General features: G+C 51.2%; 1 long non-coding RNA gene across 1 annotated transcript; it reads left to right on the top strand.

Moving 5' to 3' along the window:
* The first annotated feature begins 817 nt into the window (after positions 1-817).
* LOC142069813 (uncharacterized) lies at positions 818-8,782 on the top strand. Its single transcript, XR_012665793.1, has 2 exons — positions 818-1,088; positions 7,386-8,782. It is a non-coding gene; the product is annotated as an uncharacterized LOC142069813 (long non-coding RNA).
* The last annotated feature ends 374 nt before the right edge of the window (positions 8,783-9,156 follow it).

Raw genomic sequence — 9,156 nt, 5'->3', positions numbered from 1 at the left:
AGACCCCGCTCCTGCTCAGCCCGCGCTGCACCTCTTCCTGCCCCTGCTGAGGGGCTTCCTGCCTAGGCCCTGCCGCTCGCTCCGCTCCGCCTTGGGGGTGGAGGCCGAGTGGGGCTGGGGCCATGGTCCAGGCGCCAGTGGGCCCCCCCCATACACTTCTAGGGAGCTTCCAGTGCTCATGCCCAGGATCCCCAAACGCAAGAGTCACGCGCCACCCCTGGGTGGGGAAACCAGGCAGAGCGCGGAAGTAACATTCCATCACACGGCAAACCTGGGGCCAAGTCTGGACTTGAACCCAAATCTCCTGCATCCCTAAGCAGTCACCACAAGAGCACCCTTCCTGTCTAGGCAAGGAGCAATGTGTGGGTCACCGCTGACCATTTGCTACCAGCTCTCCTCCCCAGATCCATTCTCTGGTTACGGATGCTTGTCACCGAGCCCACGGGATCTTTGCTTAGCAGCAGCAGCAGGTCGGGGCTGTCGAAAGGCCAGAACGAATGCCTCCCGCCCCTTCCCCTGGGGCAGGGCATGAAGCTCATCTCCTGAGCTGACCCCTGGCCCCGGGACAGCACACAGAAGGTGTCTGTTGTGAAAGAGAAGCTTGTGCCAAGCGGCAGAATGGAGAAAGCTGTGGAACAGGGGAAATGTTTTATCCAAAACATATGTATTTGCCACTATTCTAGTTATCTGGGATATTTCCTGCATGTTTGTTGCTAGGGCAACTGGCCCAGCATGAAAGCCCTCTTCACTAGGCCCTAGAATAAGAAACGGCCATGTGGTGCCAATTTTAAAACTCTCTCTTTCCTCCATCTGTCTCCTTCCCGGGCAGTCCCCTCCGCCGTGCTCCCGGATGGTACGGAGCCGAGCCCCCGAGTCGAGAGCCATCCCTCCCTGCTCACCTCCTTTCCCAGCCAGTGTTGTTTTTCCTTGAGTGAGGGTTTCTTGGCTGCCCGGGGAGAGCGACTGGGCAGGCAGCCATGGTAGGACAGGGGGCTCCGCTTGGAAGGAAACGTTGAGAGAATCGTCTGGTGCCTGCGAGCGGCGAGGAGAGGCTCCGAGAGGAGAGGAGTTTGCTGGTGAAGCGGGGGGTAAGTGACTCGTTCAGCTCTTTGGAAGAAAAGCTGGTGGGTTAATCGAGGCAAATCCCCTTCCCCTCTCCCTGAAGTGCCCAGCACATCTAACCTGCTGGCCCTCCCAGGGCAAGGGAGATGGGTGCTGCCGTCATTGTCTTCCACTGTTTTTTAACAACCAAACCCTAGGAAAGTATATGGTCTGGGCTGCCTGGATAGTGAGCGGGGCTGTCCCTTTGGCTTGAATTCACAACAGGACCCTCCAGACATTCTCACTGGGTCTCCCGTTGGGGTAGCAAAGTGACTAGGTCCTAGGACAGGGTCTATTCATGCGGCACCACGGAGCAAAGAAAGAACGTCCTGCTGGCTCCAGGTATCACCAGGGAATGACCTCTGTCACAAGCGAAGCCTTCCCAACTCTTATCCTCTCTCCTGCCTGAAAGGTCTTGCGGAGGCCACAGTGACTTTCCCTTGTCAGGAGAGCACCCAGGGCAGCGGGGCCTGTGCTGTACGGAGCTCAGCTTTGGTTTTTAGTCACGATAGGTAGATTGTGGCAGGTAGATTGTGGCACATTGGTTTTTGCCTGTCTGGCTCTGTCAGCAGCTGCAGGCCTTAGCCAGACAAGCCTGTCAGAGTCCCACTGTACACAATGCCAGGCCAGGTAACGGCCCTGAGGTGTGAATAGAGGCAAAGGAGATCTTTGTTTTAATCCTCACTCCACGGGATGGTTTAGTGGCCAGTATGGGTGCGCATGCCTGCGTGTACCCATTTGTGTAAGGAAGGGATGATGTAGCTGTTGCTATTGTCTGAGGTCGCCGTTGAAAGACTTATTGAAATCCTGGTGCTGGAATCACCCACAGTTCTTTCACTGGCATCTTGGATGCCTGGGGCGTCCCACTGGACTCTTAGCTCTGCCATTTTTGCCAGACTCCATGGTCCAAGAGGGGGGATACGGGCTCCTCTGCAGAAAATGTCTGTACAGGCACCCCGCGCACCTTAGCACTCACGCTGCAGGTGACCGAAGACAGCTCACTGACCTGCCCCTCTCGGTCTCCAGCAGCCCTACGGTCCACACTGCCCTGGGGACACTCCAGGTGCGGGTCAATGCGGAAGCCCTGGGTTGGGGGAGCCTCAGCTGCTGTCACTGAGAACCAACCCTGGTGAGGTGGGAGAAGCTCCCGCATTGTCCGAGCCCTTCCTGCACCTCCCAGCCCTGGCTGCAGTGGGAGGAGCACTGCCCGGTCTCCCAGGAGGCTCAGACGTTCGCTCAGACGTTGGAGAATCACCCCAGCTTCTCCCAAAGCCCCCATAGCTCAGAGACGTCCCAAACCCGGACACTCTCAGCAGCGGCTCTGATTGTACTCCCAGCTGCAGGAGCTGCCCTGGGAGTGCCCATTTTATACAGGGCCCCAAGGTCTCGCCCTGAAGGCCCGCCCCTTCTCTGGCCTCTGGCCAGCCCCCCCCATAAAACCCATTAGAGACTCTTGGCCAGTAACACCTGCAATGAAGCTGCTGTTGCTTTGCTCCAGGTTCTGCCCCTTTCCGCCTGCAGCATCCTTGTGTGCAACTGTGAGGTGGGCGGCTCTCTGGGCTCCTTAAGGCGCATGGCATGCGTTAGCTCAATGCCTCGGCCATGCGGCAGGTTAAAATTCTCCCGCTGGCCAGCTCACCGACTGGGAGCCACCGCAGCAGCCGGTTGCACTAACCCCAGGCAGGCAGGTGCCTCTGTGAGACCCGCGCACGACCACACCTATCGCTCTGTTTACCCCCCCGGCTGATGGACAGCAGCTGCAGCGTCAGTAAGGACAGGACGATGCACCTGGGGAGGGAGTGGAGTTCTCAGGAAGGAACGGGGCGATGTCTGGAGCACGCCCTGCCACCTGGTGCAAACACCCCATGTCCAGAGCTGCAGACATCATAGAATCATAGAATATCAGGGTTGGAAGGGACCTCAGGAGGTCATCTAGTCCAACCCCCTGCTCAAAAGCAGGACCCATCCCCAATTAAATCATCCCAGCCAAGGCTTTGTCAAGCCTGACCTTAAAAACTTCTAAGGAAGGAGATTCCACCACTTCCCTAGGCAACGCATTCCAGTGTTTCACCACCCTCCTAGTGAAAAAGTTTTTCCTAATATCCAACCTAAACCTCCCCCACGGCAACTTGAGACCATTACTCCTCGTCCTGTCCTCTTCCACCACTAAGAATAATCTAGAACCATCCTCTCTGGAACCACCTCTCAGGTAGTTGAAAGCAGCTATCAAATCCCCCCTCATTCTTCTCTTCCGCAGCCTTTGCCTGATTCAGTTCAAGCTTTTCCAGTCAAAAAATTCTCCTCAGGCCTCAGTCTGTGAAATTTTAGGCCATACAGGGCGCTGAGGGGGCAGCAGGAGAGACACAAACAAAGCTTAGAATGCAAAGGGGTTTGCGGTCTTAACCCCAGGGTCACAAGGGTCACAAATTAATCACATAAAAGCACAGTATATTCTGCTTATATATATATATATACACCTTAACAATGGAACCATAGCTAGCACCGCTATGGTAGAGATAGATGTATTATGTATGATACAAATGTCCCCTTTTGGATCAGAGAAAATACTCTCTTTCTGCTGTATTCCTGTAGTGTCCATCATGATGGTATCTGAGCTCTGAACAATGTAAATTAGGTCTCCTTAGCACTGTCCATGGTGGATTCTGCTCTTCGTCCTCACCAGCTGCTAGGAAGTCCTGCTTGTGGGCTTTTCCATTTTCTTTCCCTAGCCAACCCTACCTTTCCTGTCTGCTTTGTCTTACATCCCCTGTGGCCCCAGAACCCTTCCAATTGAATCAACGTCTAGACTGAACCACAGCTAAATGTAACAAGCGCAAGGTTGTTCTTAAGCTATCCTTGCAAGAGGCTGAGTGAAGGGATAATCCGGCAGAGATGAGTGTGAGTGTGCTTTGCTGTTTGTCATATCCCCGTCCATTCCATTCAGGACCACTTGGCAAGCTGGTTTCATTTGGACCATAACAGGAAAAGCTAAATGGTTTTTTTGGGTTTCTTTATGATCTTACTCTCGTGACTGGTCAGAGTAATGATGCCAGGCTGCATATCACAGCTCAGGGTCAGGCAGGGGACAAGCGTTAGCAACACCTGAGAAACAAACACAATCAGGAGCAAGGTTTCAGAGTAGCAGCCGTGTTAGTCTGTATTCGCAAAAAGAAAAGGAGGACTTGTGGCACCTTAGAGACTAACCAATTTATTTGAGCATAAGCTTTCGTGAGCTACAGCTCACTTCATTGGATGCATAAAGTGGAAAATACAGTGGGGAGATTTATATACACACAGACCATGAAAAAATGCATATTGTAAGGAGAGTGATCACTTAAGATGAGCTATTACCAGCAGGAGAGTGGGGTGGGGGGAGAGAAAACCTTTTGAAGTGATAATCAAGGTGGGCCATTTCCAGCACATTTCCAGGAGTGAACAAGAACGTCTGAGGAACAGTGGCTGGGGGGGGGGGGGGGGAGCAAGGCTCAGAAATGGCTGCTCTGACTCAGAGACTATGGCCCCAAGCCAATGATGCAGGGTCCCTTTGGGGAGGTTGTGCACAGATCCTGAAGTGTAATCAGAGGCAATCACTGCAAGGCATGACTGTTTGGAGGTGGGTTTCCTTCCTGTGTATCCCGCTGCAGATTCCTCTGAGTTCCTAGACCATCCCCTCTGTGGAACTTTCTCCCAGGCATGGCGAGAGAAGCTAGCAATGCTCAGGAATCGGGGAGGGCTCTCAGTGCCTGTCCTAAAGTTTGTGAGTTTGTGCTTGAATTTTTTTGCAATATGCTTCGGACCAGTGTAGTGTCAGTCCAAGCATTTTGGTTACTGCACGGACACTTACTGTATGCCTGTTTCTCTGATAGCGTTCCAGCTTCCTCTTAATCGAAAACAAACACAAAGCTGGAACACCCACATGATGGTGCTACAGTGGGAAGCAGGGAATAATGGTCTCCCAAGGGCAGGACATATCCATGTTGTCAGCCCCTATAGAAATATGATTGTGCCACATTTGGCTGCAAAATTTAGCTTAAAAGAAGCTTTGGCAGAACCTAAGACCATTTGCCATGTAGATTTTTATGTTCCCAGAGAAACAGGTGTTTAACAAACCAACCTTTCCCTGCACTGTGTGTAACCCAACCATCGCAGCCTGATGACAGTGCCGGAGAACTTGAAAGTAAGCCTCACTAGAGAAGTGTAACTGACCAGCTTCTATCCAATGCCCAAGTTGGGAAAAGGTGAAAAGCCAATTATCATTCTTTCAGTTCCAGTAATCTAAAGTGACTTGTGGAACCAAAGTAAAGAGATTTGCTTTTTTAAAAAAAAACATACGAGGTGTCAACCTGAAAGGGTCTTCTGAAATGCGCTTTATAGTGAAACAGGGTCAAAATAGATGAGTAGCCAGGGTACTAAAATGAATACAGGATGTCTGCCCTCATGCTTCAGGGCATAAGCCATCTGCTCAGTAACAGGGGGCTGGGAAGGAACTTCCCTCTATGGGAAGATTATTCCATATTTATCTGATTCAAGGTTGCTACACCTTCTTATAAAGCATCCTGTAACCACTGTCAGAGACAGGGTACCAGGCTAAAGAGACCACTGCTGCTCTAGCAATTCCTATGGGCTGTGTTCCTCTGAAAGAATAATTCCAGCAATATAAAATCCAGATCAAACAATACAGCAGTGGGTTCTGTCCAGCTTAGGGGGAGAGAATGTGCAAGCAAATCAAATGCATTTTGCTCTGATATTCACAACCTAGCCTGTATTTCAGACTCCCCATCTTCTGCAATTGTAGGATACCCCTAGCAGCTGGAGACTGTAAATAGCCAGTGAAGATTTTAAACCTACGGACAAATTCTTTTCTCTGAGCCACAAAAATGGATGATGGGCCAGAACTTCTGCTGGGGTATGTTGACTCAGTCCCATCAACTTCAGGGCTGAATCCATTTACAACAGAAGGGCATTTGACTGGAGAATTCTGCGTGCTGTCTGGGAACAGCCCCTGGATGCCAGCACGCCATCCCTGCATGGAGTGGAGGGCAGAATTTTGGAGCCAGGACCTGCTGTTGCAGAGCAGAATTTTGTCCTGAACTCTGAATTTCTTGGCATTTGTCATTTTAAAGGAGAAACTCCCCTGGATCTGGCAGTCAAAAAGTCTTGATGAGTAATTGATCTAACTCCCACTGAAGTCAGTGGAAACCCCCCCCACCCCACTGATTTTAATGACAGCTGGATCTGGGTAGATTAGATATGTAGATAGACTTTGTTTGAATCTATTCAGAATAACATTTTGTTCATTGTCATTATAACTGAGCCTTTGGGACAGAAAATAACCATTACAAACCTTTTCAAAATTATGTCGTGCTTAAAAAATACTACCTTAATAAGCTGTCCCCCTGTGGATTCCGAGGCATGTGTAGACTGCAGGATGGTTTATGCTGGGTGGAGACATATTGGAGAGCAGGGTCATGGGACGTTAGCAGGCCTGGAACAGGGGATGAAAAAGCCATTTAGCCGCCCTGTCTGAGTGCCTTTTGCATGTCGCTGTTTGGGATACCCAGCTCCTGCCAACCATGTGCTTCTAGCCTCTGAGTTGATTTTATGCCATTCATATGCATGTGGAGTTACTGTTTTCAGAACTCCTGGAAAAACAATAGCCCCTGTGGTACTTTATGGGCTAATCTGCCAAGAGGCATTCATGTGCATGGCCCTAACGGAACAGGCAAGGTACGGAGCAGGTGCCAAAGAAAACATCTCCTGAAATCCACTTGGAAAACAGTCCTTGCAAAATGAAATAATTTGTATATTAAAAACAAACAGAGAGCAGCAGCTGGTCTGGAATAAACAGCCATTCCTCTTGGAGCAGAGCTGGCGTCTGCACCCACAGCTGGGTTAGGGGCAGCAGAGAAGGAGCGATCAATAAGGGCATGGCTACAGTTGCAGATGTAGAGCGCTGTGAGTTAAACCTGCCTTCGTAAAGCGCAGCAGGGAAAGCGCTGCAGTCTGTCCACACTGACAGCTGCAAGCACGCTGGCGTGGCCACATTTGCAGCACTTGCAGCGGCATTGGGAGAGGTGCATTATGGGCAGCTATCCCACAGAGCACCTCTTCCCATTCTGGTGCTGTGGCTTGTGGGAAGGAGGCGGGGAGTGTGGGGCATTCTGGGTCCTGTCCCAAAGCCCCGTGAGCCATCGGTTCGCATCCCAGCAATCCCTTTGCTTCCGTCCACATTTGGCGCCATCTTTCAACGGTTTTTGTACTGTGCGCTCTGTCTTCCCTTTCAGTCTGCGGGAATGGAGCCCGAACTGCTGGGGAGTATTCTGACGAGTCTCGCCAGCACGCCACATTTGGCAGTCGAGTTATTCCTTATGATCCAAAGTGACAGTGAAGGCTCCGACGATATCAACTCAAGTAACGCATATGACACGAGTTTGTTGTGGCATTCACGGACATGCTCACCACCATGGAATACCACTTTTGGGCTCAGGAAACAAGCACTGAGTGGGGGGTTCACATTGTCTTGCAAGTCTGGGATGACGAGCAGTGGCTGCAGAACTTTCGGATGAGAAAAGCCACTTTCATGGGACTGTGTGAGGAGCTCGCTCCACCCTGCGGCGCAAGGACACGAGATTGAGAGCTGCCCTGACGGTGGAGAAGCAGGTGGCTATTGCAATCTGGAAGCTGGCAACTCTAGACAGCTACCGATTGGTTGCTACCTAGTTTGGAGTGGGGAAGTCGACCGTTGGAATTGTGTTGATGCAAGTTTGCAGGGCCATTAATTGCATCCTGCTCAGAAGAACCGTGACTCTGTGTAATGTGTATGACATTGTGGCTGGCTTTGCACAAATGGGTTTCCCTAACTGCGGAGGGGTGATAGATGGGACGCATATTCCAATTCTGGCACCAGCCCACCTAGCCTCTGAGTACGTTAATCGGAAGGGGTATTTTTCTATGGTTCTCCAGGCGCTTGTGAATCACCATGGGCATTTCATTGACATTAACGCAGACTGGCCCGGAAAGATGCATGACGCACTCATCTTTCAGAACACTAGCCTGTTCAGGAATCTGCAAGCTGGGACTTTTCCCCCAGACCAGAAGATCACCGTAGGGGAAGTCAAAATGCCCATTGTGATCCTTGGAGACCCCACTTACCCTTTAATGTCATGGCTCATGAAACCCTACACAGGGAGCCTTGACAGCAGCAAGGAGTGGTTCAACAACAGGCTGAGCTGGTGCAGAATGACTGTGGAGTGTGCTTTTGGCTGTTTAAAGGGCCGCTGGCGCTCTCTGTATGGGAAGCTGGACCTGGCCGATGACAGCATCCCCACAGTTATATCCACGTGCTGTAGCCTCCATAACATTTGTGAAGGGAAGAGTGAAAGATTCACTCAGGTATGGAACTCAGAGGTTCAACACCTGGAGGCTGAATTTGAACAGCCAGAGAGCAGGGCTTTAGAGGGGCCCAGTGCGGGGCTGCAAGGATTAGGGATGCCTTGAGGGAGCAATTTGACGCTGAAAGCCACCAGTAATGTCTGGTGCCCTGCACGGGAGTGAAGTGCAGTGGTTCCAATGTTAGTAGGAATCTGTGTTTGCTACGCTGACTTGCAGTGACCATTTCTTTCCTGGGCTAAGGTATCTTTTACTTTATACAATAATAAAGAATGTTTTCAAAGCCAAAAAATCCATTTATTGACAAGAAAATTCATGTATTGAAAAGAGACACAACTGCTTGGGAAACAGAAAGGGCAAGGGGGTGGGGAACGGTACAATCACAGATTTGCGTATGCCCTTCCTGGAGTGCTGTGCAATGAGTGCTGCACTTCAGGATGGCTACACTGCAAGGTGATGGGGGTTGAGTGCAGTGGGTCAGGGTCGTAGTTTTCAGGGCTAGGTGGTGAAGCTACAGGAGTTGGAGGCAGCTGGTGGTGGTAAGACCCCAGATGTTGGGGAAAGTGGGTTGGAGGTGACATGGGGGCACAAGGGAAAGAGTTTTGGGACAAGGGCTGCGGGGGGGGGCGCGGGCACGATAGTGCTCTGCCTGCACTGCTACGAGCG

This window comes from Caretta caretta, chromosome 22 (assembly GCF_965140235.1).
Source record: "Caretta caretta isolate rCarCar2 chromosome 22, rCarCar1.hap1, whole genome shotgun sequence".
Classification (NCBI taxonomy): Eukaryota; Metazoa; Chordata; order Testudines; family Cheloniidae; genus Caretta; species Caretta caretta.
The sequence above is the reverse complement of the archived record's forward strand: the minus strand, read 5'-3'. Positions and strand labels throughout refer to the sequence as shown.